Genomic DNA, 15,187 nt, shown 5'->3' with positions numbered 1-15,187 from the left:
AAGAGGACTCAGCTCGTCACAGTATTGGGAGCGGGGACTGTAAGGTAGAAGGGGTGTGTTGGAGGTCACCAGAGGACGGAAAGGCACTGGAGTGGATATGATCAAGATACGTTGTACATGTGTGTGAAAATGTCAAAAGACAAAAGATAATTTTAAAAATAAAGCCCCTCTGGAAACCTCCTTGGGGAGGGGTTGTCATAAAATACCACATTTTTTTCATTTACAACAGACCTAAGAATTTAATATAAGGAAGCAGAGATTTTTAAAAGAAAAAGACGTAAGATCAAGAGGAAGGTCCTAAGATTGACTGCAAGTGCTTATGAGTGGTCCCTTTGCTGTGTCCTTTCATTAATCCTTAATACTGTGGTGGGAGATATATGAATTTTTTTCCACAGTAAAACAAACGCAGCATCAAAAAGCCACTTGTGTGATCTGCGTTGAGTTGGACAGTCAAATAAGGTCCTCCAGTCAGTCTAAAAAATCCTTTAAGAAGGTAAGAACTTACTAGAATGCTGGTACACAGTGCTCATCAGAGGGGCATATTCCATATGGTATAGCCTGGAAAGCATCTGAAGGGAGCAAGTTGTCACTTTGTGGGGAGCAGTGGGGAGCAGAGCAGTGGCTCTCAACCCTTCAAAGCCACAAATTCCCTCTTCTCTATTCTGGATTTCATATTGACTTTTATTATCCAAAAGTGATCCTTACATATAATATCATTGATTTGCATGCATATTTATTAACTTAATCTGATGTGCTGGACTAACTGTTAAATAAAAACAAAATCATTTAAACAACTCATAATTAAAAAAATAATGTATATGACACAAACTACTCCAGGGTGCCACATCCTATGAGGCTTGGTTCTGGAAACCTGACTGGGGTAACCCAGGAATGAAGAAACAACAGATACACAGAGAGAAAAGCTAGGATCAGGCAGCTTGCACTCATGATGATGGTACCTACTGTGTCACCCAGAAACTCAGTGTGTTTATTACATAGCACAAAGTTAGTCAGTCTTGGCAGGAGGTCTCTTGTAGGGGTGTCCTGTAGGCAGATGTTCTTCCCCTGACTACCTGGCTTTCAACAAGATGTATAGAACAGAGACCAAGATGCAACTGAAGGTAACTCTGAAGGTTAGCTTTTAGAAAAAGTCAGGAACTGGGGGTCATTGTTCTCTGGGAAGATTCTACCAAGGGAAGGATTGCAATGCCAGATCAAATCTGTGCATTTATCCTAGACTAGTGATCAGCAAGTCTCCAGAGCCAACACATTTAGGTCTTGGAGCTGGATACCTGCAAATCAAGTGCTAGGCCTGATGCTTACTGCCTGTGTGGCTTTTGCCAAGCCATTTGAATTCTCTGATCTTTCTTGTCTAGAAAACAAATGAGAAATATTAATAACCTATTTCATATACCTACTTCATAACTAAAAAAATATGTTTAGAAGAGCCTGATAGGACTGTAAAATCCTGGAATAATACAACCAGTGTCTCTCATTATTCCCCATTAAATTAATGCCTGTAGAACACAAATTTCTCAAAGGGAATAGTGTAGATGTCAGAATAATGAATGACAAATGATTGGGATCTATTGCCAAGTTTTCTAAAGCAGTAAGTTAAGATGTCTTATGGGCAGTGACAACTGATGTCTCTTTGCTTGATCAGTTTGTCCTCAGACTTCTGGGGCAGATTTTAAGGGAGATAAATCAACAGAAATTGTTGAATAGTTTCCTCCAAAGCTAAAGGCTTCAGGGTATTGTCAAGACTAGGGAAATCAAGGAGAGAGCTCAAGCAGCATTCAGTGCCAGCTTGGTCCTCTCGGGGCTGCAGGTGCTCCTATGACTAATGTCTTTCGTACCAACAACCTTCAAGGAGCAGTTCTGAGGGAGGCTGTGTGTGGGACGTCCACAGCATGAGCCTTCAGTCAGTACCGATGTTCCCCAAATAATCAGTCTCCGGAGAGAGCCTCTAAGGACTTGCCAAGGGTCCCTGGACCCAAGACAGTGTGATCCAAATGGTATCAGCTAAGTAACCAGCTCCTGCAGCCAGCCAGGAGATTAGCCTCTGCTAGTCCCTTCCCTGGGGAACAGAGCTAGATTGTGATTTAAATTCCTCATTAATGAAAGCCTCTGGCTGCGCAGTAAAGTCTTCTTTTCTCTGAAGAGACAGAAGTCTATGGCCAATGGCCAATTTGGCTCCATGTTTAAATTTGAAAAACCTCTGAAACATGAAATTCTGAACAAAATATGACAAAGCTATATTCCTTGCTCACCTCAGCCCCAGTAGACATTGTGTAAACACCTGAGTCTGCCCTGAGGCTCAAGTAAAGAGGCAGGACAGACAGAGAGGAGGATCTCGGAAGACCTCTGGTCAGTCAGCTGTCAGCCCCAATTGATGAGCCATCGGCTTACCCATAGCCAAGCTTTGTTTTCTGTGTACTCAAAATGAATGCCAGCTTGTGATACAAGTGAATGGTGAAATCCTTTAAAGATATTAAATGTCAAGTGTGCCAGTTCTCCACAGTCAAAACTTGAAATGCTTAGAACAGCAGTTCTCAAAACTGTGGGCCAAGACCCACTTAGGAGATTAAATGGCCCTTTCACAGATTGCCTACGACCATCAGAAAACACGAATATTTCCATTATGATTCATAACAATAGCAAAATTAAAGTTATGAAGTAGCAACAAAAATAATGTTATGGTTGGGGATCACCACAAGAAGGGTTGCAGCATTAGGAAGAAGTTTTACCTTAGAAGCATAGTCTGAGCGTACTTCAGTTAGTCATGGGAAACACATGGAAAGGTTCTCCTGGAACCTGGGACTCCAGTTATACATGTATACTCACACACAGACAGATAGATTGGTAGATACAGACACATACACACAGAGAGACAGGTTGATAAATACACACTCACACATACACACACAGAGAGAGAGAGAGAGAGAGAGAGAGAGAGAGAGAGAGAGAGAGACAGAGACAGAGACAGAGACAGAGACAGAGACAGAGAGAAAAAAAGACAGGGACACAAAGACATATAATATATAGATAAAAATACACATACATACACAGAGACTGAAAGGTACACACACACACACACACACACACACACACACACACATGAGACTGGCTTTCATGTGGTTCAGCCTGGCCTCAAACTTGCTAGGTAACCAAGGATAACTTTGAACTTCTGATTTTCCTGCTTGTGCCTCCTGAGTGCCAGGATCATAAGCACACACCATCACAGTGGGTTTATGAAGTTCTGGGGATCAAACCCAGAGTCCCCTGCACAACTAGACAAGCAGATGCTTCCAGCAGAGCTACATCCCCAGCCTCTGGTCATAGTCTTTCAAGAGTGCTGGGTTTAACCTTCTACACTATGATTAGCTTCCCCACTAGCATCCTCATCTTTTCTCATCTCTGGGATCCATGTGAAGATTCATCCACAACATGAATCTTTATACCTTTCCTGTCAGATAACCCTACAGCCCTATGCCAAAGGCATCCGCCTCTTCTGATCTGGTGATGTCTGTGGAGCCTCTCCTCTCCCCTCTCCCCTCTCCCCTCTCCCCCCCCTCTCCCCTCTCCCCCCCTCTCCCCTCTCCCCCCCCTCCCCCCTCTCCCCCCCTCTCCCCTCTCCCCTCTCCCCCCCTCTCCCCTCTCCCCCCCTCTCCCCTCTCCCCCCCTCTCCCCTCTCCCCCCCCTCCCCTCTCCCCTCTCCCCCCCTCTCCCCTCTCCCCCCCTCTCCCCTCTCCCCCCCTCTCCCCTCTCCCCCCCTCTCCCCTCTCCCCCCCTCTCCCCTCTCCCCCCCCTCCCCTCTCCCCTCTCCCCCCCTCTCCCCTCTCCCCCCCTCTCCCCTCTCCCCCCCTCTCCCCTCTCCCCCCCTCTCCCCTCTCCCCCCTCTCCCCTCTCCCCCCCCCCTCTCCCCCCCTCTCCCCTCTCCTCCCCTCTCCCCCCTCTCCCCCCTCTCCCCTCTCCTCCCCTCTCCCCCCTCTCCCCCCCTCTCCCCCCCTCTCCCCTCTCCCCTCTCCCCTCTCCCCTCTCCCCTCTCCCCTCTCCCCTCTCACCTCCTCTTCCCTCTCCCCTCTCCCCTCCTCTTCCCTCTCCCCTCCTCTTCCCTCTCCCCTCTCCCCTCTCCCCTCCCTCCTCCCCCCCTCCCCCTCCCCTCTCCTCTCCTCTCCTCTCCTCTCCTCTCCTCTCCTCTCCTCTCTTTTCTCTTCTCCCCACTTCATATCCCCCAAAAGTATACATGTCACAATGCTTTGGTGCAGTTTGATTTATCACAGTGATGGCATTACTACACCATACAAACTATCAAAAGAATAAAGGTGAATTACAACATTATTAGATTTGATGGAAAATAAAACCTCAAGAGCTGCTTTTAATCTTGTAGGAAGAATAGAAGCATTAAGCTTAGATCACTAGTCCTCTTTGAAGCATGATACCCAGAAGTAGGTGCCAGGGTTCAAATCCTGTTTTCACTACCCTTTGGCCACATGGCCTTGGCCACAATCCTCTGTAGGCCACAACTTATGCCTATAATCTATACTATAAATAATAAAAATGATAAATAAATCATAAGGACTAGTAGTCATCCACACACCTGTCTTGAAGGCTGAAGAGAGTTGCATATGTGAAGGACAGACAGCACTGTCTGGTACCTAACGGACACTGTGCTTGTTATTTTAAGGATTAGCCTAAGAGGCCTGTTTCTTTTAGCAAGGATAATTAAAGATAGAATAAGAAATGTGTAAGTGCGAGCTGTGTTTGAGTACAATACCTGAACATAGTAAAAGAACAAAGCTACTCTAACCGTCATGAAACCGAAAGCTCACTTGGCTGGAAGCCAGTGCTAAAAGAAAGCTGTGGCCTCTGTGTGCAGAACTGCTGAAATGCAGGGTGGTCTACAGAAGAGGGAGTGGTAGGTGGGCTGGTTATGCAAACAACCACGTGAAGATGCTCTTGCTACTGTTAGAATAAATTGGAGTTATCTGTGAAGGTGAGTGTACTAGCACCTTCTGTTAGAAGAGAGTGCCAGGCTATCTCTGGGACACACGTACAACCTTCCCCACCACAGACCCAACCAATATAATCTTTTATTGCAAGAGGGCACTGAGTATGCCAGAAGCATTGCTGGAATATGAGTCACTTGAGGCCTAAGGGTTCTCAGGGGTGACCTTATCTATCTGATGACAAGCTCAGTGACAGTGGCAGTGAAAGCGTTAGCCCCCAGGTGGCACAGCCAGGACAGAGCTGTATAAACAAAGGCTTCCTGATTCTGACTCCTTATGACCGTGGACTTAGTGACTCACCCTGCACCATCCACCACCCACTGCACAATCTTCAGCCAAATGGAAAATCTAGTGTTTCTTGTCTCCACCCCCACCCCAAGACACCGTGCCTGTGTGTCTTCTAAATCCTTGTTCACTGCTGCCATCTAGGGAGGTAGAGTGAGTTTCCCCTGGGCTGGTTCCTTGGCCTCTTTTCCTGTGCTCATCTCTATAACAAAATTATACAAGATATCACATGCTCAGTTCACCAACTGGCAGAATTATTCACTCCCTCCCCCTCCCCCATAGTCTCATGAAACCCATCTGGTTCGTGCTTACAACCACATCCCGGCGTTTGTTCTTAGCAATGTTATTAGAAAAATTTCATACTTGGGGGAGGGTGTAAAATATTTCTCTAGAGGGTAGTAGCTGGCCTGCCTTGGTACTTGATGAGAAGGAGACTAACCACCTCATTCCTAACACTGCAGAGCTATTAACTCAAATTCAATTTGCCAAGACCATACACTCAGTCCAGTGGCAACCACACTTTCTCCTGATCGCTCCCCATTTTTATGGCTTTACAGCCAGATGTCAGCAGCTAGCAATAAAATAACCATTCATTCTCTCAACCTTAATCACCAGAAGGGATTCATTGAACCAGAAACACACCCGTGAACTTGATTCTTAGCAATAAGTCTGTGGACTGATCATAGAAATGATGAACTGGGCTCCTGACTAACAGCCAAGTCAGGTTGAACTTCCTATGTAATTACAGCAGATCTGGGGCTTCCAGCTCAAGAAGAGAGCAATTGGAAATAACCAGGGCTGATTTTTTCCCTTAGCAGGGTGGGTGGATAGCTTCCTGTCTTAACTCGGCAGCAATGTCTCCAGTTACATCACTGTACCGTGCTACATAAAGCTATGCCTTCACCCCCTTTGCTATTGTAGGAACCTGAAGATAGTCCATGTGCTGGAGTATTTTATTTTCATTATGTACAGAATAGCAGCGTGGTTTAAATAGCAAACCTAGGTTGAATTCTGGATTTCCCAAATCCAGTTTTTATCACCCTCTACATGACTATGTGCTTTGGTTTGGTTTGGTTGTTTCTGACATTTCTGAAGCTCAGATGTCTCATCAATGAAATGGTGATGGTAATGCTACCTCTTGGGAGCATGCTCAAGGGACAGAAGATAATAAAGCACATTAGTCAGATGATGAGAATAGCTGCTACTGTCGCCATTGTCGTCGTTGTTGTTGTCGTCATTATCATCACCACCATCACCATCACCACCACCACCACCACCACCATCACCACCACCATCACCACCACCACCATCACCATCACCACCACCACCACCACCACCACCACCATCACCACCACCACCACCATCACCACCACCACCACCATCACCACCACCACCACCATCACCATCACCATCACCACCACCATCACCACCACCATCACCACCACCACCATCACCACCACCACCACCATCACCATCACCACCACCACCACCATCACCATCACCACCACCATCACCACCACCACCACCATCACCATCACCATCACCACCACCACCACCATCACCACCACCACCATCACCACCACCACCACCACCACCACCACCACCATCACCATCACCATCACCATCATCCGCACAGTCAATGTCACTATATGATCCTTCATTTCAAGTAGTTTGGATAAATTAGCTCATAGGTTTCCAGCCAAAGCTGGAAAATAAGCTGGATTTTAACTTGGCATGTTTGAGTTCAAATCCAAGAGCTGTTTGAGAGTTGTTAGCTTCTCTGGTCATGGTTTCCTTATCTACAACATATGGGAAGCTTCAGCAAAGCAAACTTTCCACTTAGGTCTAGCCTGAGGAATGTCTTAGTGGCCTTGGCCTTGGTCTAGCCTGAGGAATGTCTTAATGCCCTTGGCCAGGATATAACTTTTTTTTTTATGACTACCACATGTCCAGGAGATGAGGTGAGAATGGGAAATTTAGTCAAAAAAATTTTGCATTGTATTCTCACCTCCCTATCTCATAATTCCAGATTATTTTAAAAAATGGAGGTCCTCAGAGTTGCCTACTAAATATAGAAGTAAAGAAACCCGGTTATGTGGACTGGAAACATGGCTCAGCAGTTAAAAGTCCATGTGCTTGGGCAGAGGACTTGGCCTTAGTTCCCAGCACCCACATCAGGCAGCTCACAGCCACCTGTAACTCCAGCTCCAAGGATCTGATGCCCTCTGCTGGCCTAGAGCCTCATGTTCACATGTATATATCAACACACAGACACACAAATCCTATTTTTAATGATGGATCTTAATGGTTTCACCTCCCTTGTAGCCCACTACCAACTAGAGGTCATGGAAAAGAAAGGACATGAGGAAAGTGGACCTGTTTAGAAAGGTTCTTTGGAGCAAATCCCATCTGTGTTGTCAGGAATTTGGCAGTTCAGTTCACAGGTCAGCAGTGGCAGCTCGATCCACTCGCAAACACCTCACAGATGTACCAACTGTCCAGTTCGGTAGAGTTGGGTCAGCAGCAGCAGTGGCATGACTTAGCAGAGACAGGCAGGCCTCTGCCTCTGCACAAGTCAGCAGGATGGACCAGGGCCAACAAGAATGCTGGAAAGTTCTCGGCTGTGCCTCTCTCAGCGAAGTGAAGATCACTGAAGACTCAAGACCAACAAGCATTTAGCTATGCAAGCCAGCCAAGCTCAGCAGCTGTCACTGTTCTTAGAGTCCTTTTTATACTCCCTCCAAACATCACACGTCCTCCACAGGTCTCGCCTCAGCACGTGGGTCTGTCGCAGCTGACATCACTTTGTCAATCAGCTCAAGTCCTCAGAAGCAGCAAGAAACTACAGCGTACCACCAGAAGTTTTTTTTTTTGTTGTTGTTGTTGTTGTTGTTTTTGTTTTGTTTTGTTTTTGTGCGTTTTTCTCTATGGAGTCCTGACAAATGGAGCTCAACTACACAACGTAAGACAAACCAATACATGTGTGTCTGTAGTGAAGAATCCTTCATCACGTGTCCTTTCATGTGCTTGCTCTAGCAGAACATCTTTTCACCTGTGTGTGCTTCACTGACACATTCCTTAATAGTCTGCCTCGGCCTTTCACTGTGTCCAATTCAGGGGAAAAAACTCCTTCATATGTTTGTCCCAGCAAAATACTATCCAACAGAACTGACTTTCCAAGGAACCCTTAAGTTTCCACTTCACATAAATTAAAAACAACAAAATAAATATTTTTTAACACAAAAGAAAGAAAAAGAAAAGTGGTTACAGAGACTGGCAGACCTTAGAGAAAGGCAGACTCTGGGATCAGCTGCAGGTCAGCAACACATGACATAGGCCACAAGCTACGAATTTGTATATGGTCACGGAGAGAATAGGGGAAGACTTCAATCTGGGACCTGGTGTCAACTCTAATTGATGTCTGTAGGTTGGTGACTCATTCTCCTGGCTTCTTGCAGCCTCAACTACCATGTCATCTTAATTTAAAGTGAAATTTAAAGGCTCTCTGAAATTAGGCAACATTTTCTCTCCTGCTGAATCTTCTAGAAAAAGAAAATAATATGATCTGGACTCAGCATTTTTTCCAACCAGAAGAAATATTGGGATGCAGAAAAAATGCCTCTCCTTTTGTGTGCACACACACTCATATGTAATACACACTCCCTTGTGCTGCAAAACACAAACAAGAAAGTTGTCTAAATGTGAGTATTTCTTTGGAATATTATAGTCCAGAACTCTGTGTGCTATAGATTTACAGATATGTCTAGCTTAGTAACACACACTATATGTTAATACCTGGGTCTTAAGTGCCCTTCGTTTGTCTACAGTAGCTTTGAAAGTCCTTCCTGCCCAATGCCTTAAACCCTCCACCCTACCATTTCTCTTCTGGCTTTCTCTTCTGAGGACAGGGAAACCTGCGCGCCCCTAGTGGTTAGCTACCCATACTTGCATTCCCAGGTCTTTGGTTTTAGCTTGATAAGCCAGACAATTTCATGTGTTAAACGGAAGGACATTCTAAGCAGCAATTGAATTAGTTGCAGCTAGTCAAAAGCTTAAAAAGTCTTTGGTCTGTGTCAGAACCTCGGTTTTCTCTGTTCAGTTTATCTTAAGGGTTTGGCTTACACTTCCACATTGCTATTCATCAGTGAAGGAAGTCAGGGCAGGAACCCAGAGGAGCTGATGCAAAGATCCTGGAGTGGTGCTGCTTACTGGCTTGCTCCTCATGACTTGCTCAGCCTGATTTCTTATAGAATCTAGGACCACCAGCCCAGGGTGGCACTGCCCACAATGGGCTGGACCCTCCCCCATTTGTCACTAAGAAAATACTCGACAGCTTTGCCGACAGCCTGATCTTATGGAGGCATTTTTTTTTTCCAACTGAGGCTCCCTCCTCGCTGATAACTCTAGCTTGTGTCAAGTTGACATAAAACTAGCTATCATAGGGCTGGTGAGATGGCTCAATGGTTAAGAACACTGGCTGTTCTTCCTGAGTTCGATTCCTATCCACAACCATTTCTAAAGGGATCTGATGCCTTTTTCTGGCATGCAGACAGAGCACTCTTTCATTTAAAAAATAATAAATAAATTAAAAACTAGCCATCATAGAGCCCACCCAACACACTGTAGTTGATCTAAAGTATTTGGGACAGGAAAAGTGTGTGCCCTCACTCAACTATCCAGTCCCCGATGTGACTGTATTTTGAGATGGAACTCTGTGTGTGTGTGTGTGTGTGTGTGTGTGTGTGTGTGTGTGTGTGTACTTCTTGGTTGCTAGAGTCATCAGAGAGGAAGGAGCCTCAGGTAAGGAAATGCCTCCATGAGACTGAACTATTAGTGATCAATGGGGAAGGCCCAGCCCATTGTGGGTGGTGCCATCCCTGGACTGGTGTTCCTGGGTTCTGTAAGAAATCAGGCTGAGCAAGCCATGGGAAGCAAGCCGGTAAGCAGCACCCTCCATGGCTTCTGCATCAGCTCCTGCCTCCAGGATCCTGCCATGCTTGAGTTCCTGTCCTGACATGATGAACAGCAATGTGCAAGGATAAGCTGAATAAACCCTTTCCTTCTCAACTTGCTTTTTGGTCATGGTGTTTCACCTCAGCAATAGAAACCCTAATTAGGACATGAGGTAGTGAAAGTTAGGTGAGTACATCAATGGCAGGGTCTAATCTGAGGACTGACTTCCTTATGCAGAGAGGAAGATACACTAGAGTTCAGGGGTACCCTGTGGGCTGACTGAAGAGGCCAAATGAGCACAGAAGCAGAACATGGCTGCCTGCAATGCAATTTGATCCTCACCAGAAACAAAGCCAAGGTCACCCTGATCTTGAACTTCTAGTCTGCAGAAGTAGAACAAAATTAATGTCTATGGTTAAGTGTGATGAATGTCATCTACATCAGGTCTTGTAAGCATGTAAGAGTTGAGAAAAAAAATGACAACAGGAAAAGGTTCCTGAGCACCCTGTGAACTAATAGTAATCAAAAATTAATTAATTCAAAAGCATGCGTGACTCCCAGGTGACTCTGGCCTGGCTCACCCATGCTGCATCATATGACATCTCTGTCCTGAAGCCACAGTCTGCTTACCTTGCTCTGCCTGTGCCTTCACACCCTGCAGTGCCAACAGATCCTTCCTGGAACACCTGGGCTCAGAGTCGAGGCTCCTGCACATGATAACCTGCAGTGTGTTTACTGTGCACAAAAATGTTCTCCACTTTTGTGGAAACAATATGGTTTCATTACAAACAATGAAGACCATCATTTCTCAGCAATATTAAGTTAGCATCTTTCTATTAGGTTGTGTTAGGGTGCTTAATTCTTAACTTGAGTTAGGCTGTTTGAAAACCGGACTCAAGTTTCATTTTTTAAAATTTGAATAGAGGGTTGGAGAGATGACTGATGAAGAGCGCTTGCTGCTCTCCTAGTGGACCCAGCTTGATTCCCAGCACCCATGTGATGGCTCACAATCATTTGTCACTCCAGTTCCAGGGGAGCTGACACCCTCTTCTAAGCCATTGTGGGCACCAGATATCCATATGGTAAAGTTGCGTACATGCAAAGGCTTTTACATATGCAAATGTTTAAATAAATTTTGGATTGGGTTTAGGACAGAATTTCTAACAATTTTGGAAATGACCCGAAACTTTCATCTACCACTCTGTGCTTTGTACATACGTGAAACAGTGTTCTGAGCATCGACAATTACAAAATCAAAACATCAATCAATTCTGAAAAGTGTGAATGATGCTACAATATCAAATATTCAGCCAAGCTTTAATTCTTTATGCAAAAACAGAGGTATCTATCTCATCAGAATGCAGATCTGTTTCAATCTTTAAAAAGTGGCAAGATTGTATGTACAATAAATAATTGCTTTAAAATATATATTATTTATTTCTGTGAGGGTTTGATAGCCTAGATCTGGTTTTGCTTTGGAAGCTCTAAAAATTTAACAAAAAGGGAAGCTCTTAGACAAACTGTATGTTGTGCCTGAATATGTCCCCAGGTTTATGTGATGGGAACTTAATCCCAAAATTCATATGTGAATGATATTTGGAAGTTTCCCTTTGAAGGCTGATTGAGATTGGAAGAGAACATGGGGGCACTAGGAGCCTTCTAAGGGGAGGAAGAGAAATACTCAAGCTAACACATTTGCTTGGTTGTGCTATGTGACACCCTCTGCTCAAAGAAGACACAGAAGGCCCTCTCCAGATGTGAAACAGATGTCAGCACTCCATTCTTGAACTTCCTGGTCTTCCAAACAGTGAGCTGAATAAATCTCCATTTTCTAATAAATTACCTAGCCTGCTGTATTCAGTTAGAGCAATTAAAAATGAATTAAAGGGGCATGCTAGGACTGGAAATGAAGCCCATTTGGTAGACACTTGCATGCTCGGAAGCTCTTGGTTCAATCACTAGCATCACGTAAATGAGGCGTGATAGCACATGCCCATTCATCTGAGCTCTTGAGAGTAGAGGCAGGAGGATCAGCTCTGGCCATCTTTGACTATATAACAGCCTGCCTTGGTATCTTAGTTATTTTTCTATTGCTGTGTTAAGACACCATGACCAAAGCAACTTACAGTAGAAAGGGTGTATCTCTCTCTGACTTACAATTCTAGAGGGTTGATACTCCGTCGTTCTCGTGGCAGGGAAATGTGACAGCAAGCAGGCATGACAACTAGAAGGGCAAGCTCCTTATCAAATGGCAATTAGGAAGCAGAAAGCATGAAGTGGGAATGGCTTCTGGGTTTTGAAACCCCAAAACTCATGCCCTGTGACACACTTCCTCCAGCAAGACACACCTCCAAAACCTTCTCAAACAGTACCAACAACTGGACAAGTATTTAAATGCCTGAGGCTATGGGAGGCATCCAAACCACTATTTTTGACTACACCATAACAGGGTTCTAAATTCCAGAGAAGTGAAGAGACACCATGATGTACTTAGTCCTGCAGTGCCCCCTGGGTGAGGCACTTGCTACAATGTTTGTCTCCCCACAAACATTTTCTCTAAGACTAGTTTCTCTGAGCTTGTGGGGACAAGAGATGAAATTCACCTCCCTACCTGTGGGAAGAAGAAGTTAACCAGCATCTCTCTGGTCCCCAAGTGTTGCTCCTGAAAGTCTTTGTTAAGTTCTGTAAGTACCCAGGAATGGATATTGAATGTCTGAGCTGAATTTTACAGACTTATTGCATTTTGATCAGTAAAACTGAATGTGGACACCAGGCTGCCTTTGAAGAATGAGCCAACTGAGTGTCGTGTTCTCATCATGAGCCACGGACCTTGCCTTTCTTTTAAATAACAGACATCTGGCCACCTGCAAAAACATTACCAATAACTTTTTTAAAAAATAAATATCCACCACACATATGTGGGAAGGCTGAGGGCTTCAAGTGGGCTCTGGAGAATCTTTGCATCTTTGATCATGGAAACTAAACACACGGGTAAGAATACAGAACAGCATATATGTGTCATAAGCCTAAAGGCATAATGCTGACTATCACAATCCCAAATAGTGAAATTCTGAACAACAGTTTTAAAGCTTACTTATACATAATTAATTAATTTATTATTTGCATTGCTGGCAATTAAAACTAGGGCCTATTGCATGTAAAGCAACCACGTACCACTGAGCTGCATTCCCAGCGTTTCTTTGTCTCTTTTGGGTGTTTGTTTAGGATTTTAGGTTTTTTAAAGACAGAGTCTCATGTAGCCCAGGCTAGCCTTGATTGTCTACATAACCAAAATGACCATAAACTTCTGATCTTTCTGTCTCTACTTCCTAAGTCCTGTAGTTACTGGTGTGCTCTGATACTCTTGAGTTGCTAGGGATGGAAGACAAGCACTCTGTCAACTGAGCTGTGTCTGCACCCCTACTTGTATTTGTTTGTTTTGTTTTGTTTTGTTTTGACAGGGTAACACCATGTGGCTCTGTCTGGCCTGGAACTCACAGAGATCCACTTGCCTCTGCCTCCCAAGTGCAACCATAACAGATATTTTGTAACCATAAGCATTCAGTTGTACTAACAACCTCAATCTGTAAAAGTTATTCTTAAATAGGTCAAAGTTCAAGTGCCCACTCTACAGTACAATGCTATATGGTAGCTATGTAATGTCATGCACCCAGCTTTACATCTGTGGTAGTCTGGAATATAGGTATGGACCACCTAAGGCCTTTGATAGAATGGATCAAAAGCTGTAAGAGATCAGCAATCCATACACAGTCACCTCAAGAGAAGAGACATGACGAAACTGTCCTTCTAAGGCAGGAAAACAAAAGAGAGTAGCTTTCTTTCTTGAAAAAATTTCATCATATTGTAAACATAGATCATGTTTACAAAGTCCCTCTCTTAATGCGCAGTCAGATTTATAAGGATGAAACCAATGAATTAGAACCTCTTAAAACGTTGCCATGTAATAGGTACCCATGATACTGGAGATTATATGAGGATAAAATGTATATCATAGCCACTGTGAAAAACAATGCTGAAGATTTAAAATAGTGGGGGAAACCCTAACAAAAAACTGGGAAAGAAGCTTCAGTGTGTAAAAATACATATTACAGGGATGGGACCTGAACAGCTGCAGGATGATCGGCTAGATGACCTCAGAGTTGGACAAACTCCTTGGCTCTTAGTTGAATTTTAAAGTCTTCATGACGAATGTCTGTTCCTTTTTTCTTTTAGGGCATGGCCCTACCTAAAGAATACATCCCCATACATTTTCCATGTGACACTGATATTGTTAAATCTTCTTACAATCTCATATGTACCCCCATGGGATGCGCCAATTGTAAAGTCTCCACTAAGGTCCCCACCTGTGTGTGCTGTTTGGGGGACGCAGCTATCAGTTCCAAATGCTCTCATACACAGACTACAGCTTTACTGGACATGATAGTCACCCAGGGCACCGTGTGTCTTCTTATCTTACTGTGTACATGATTCTTTTCGATTCAGTAACTTCTTTGGCATCTTCAGGGGAAAACTGCTTTCATTCACTAATGCTCCTGCACTTTCATCATCTGGAAAGAATTGCAATGCAGACAAATGAAGCACCTTCTTTCTCTCCTTCTCCCCTCATTCTTCCTCATGCCTCCTCCTTTCCTTCTACCTCTCCCTCTGGAGTGTGAGTGTGTGTTTGTACAAGTGTGTGTGTTTGTGCCCCTCCCTGTGCAGATGGAGACAGAAGTTCACACTTCGTGTCTTCTTCAGTCTCTTTCTACCTTATTTTTTGAGACAGAGTCTCTCAATGATCTGGAGCTCACTAATTCGGTTAGACTGGCCAGCCAGTGAGCTACAGGGACTGGTCTCTACCTTCCCAGAGCAGAAATGACAGATGCCTGCCATTGCACCCAACTTTTCATGTAGGTGCTAAGCATCGGAAACCAGGTCCT

This window comes from Arvicanthis niloticus, chromosome 4, assembly GCF_011762505.2.
Source record: "Arvicanthis niloticus isolate mArvNil1 chromosome 4, mArvNil1.pat.X, whole genome shotgun sequence".
Taxonomy (NCBI): domain Eukaryota; kingdom Metazoa; phylum Chordata; class Mammalia; order Rodentia; family Muridae; genus Arvicanthis; species Arvicanthis niloticus.
Note: the sequence above shows the minus strand (reverse complement) of the source record.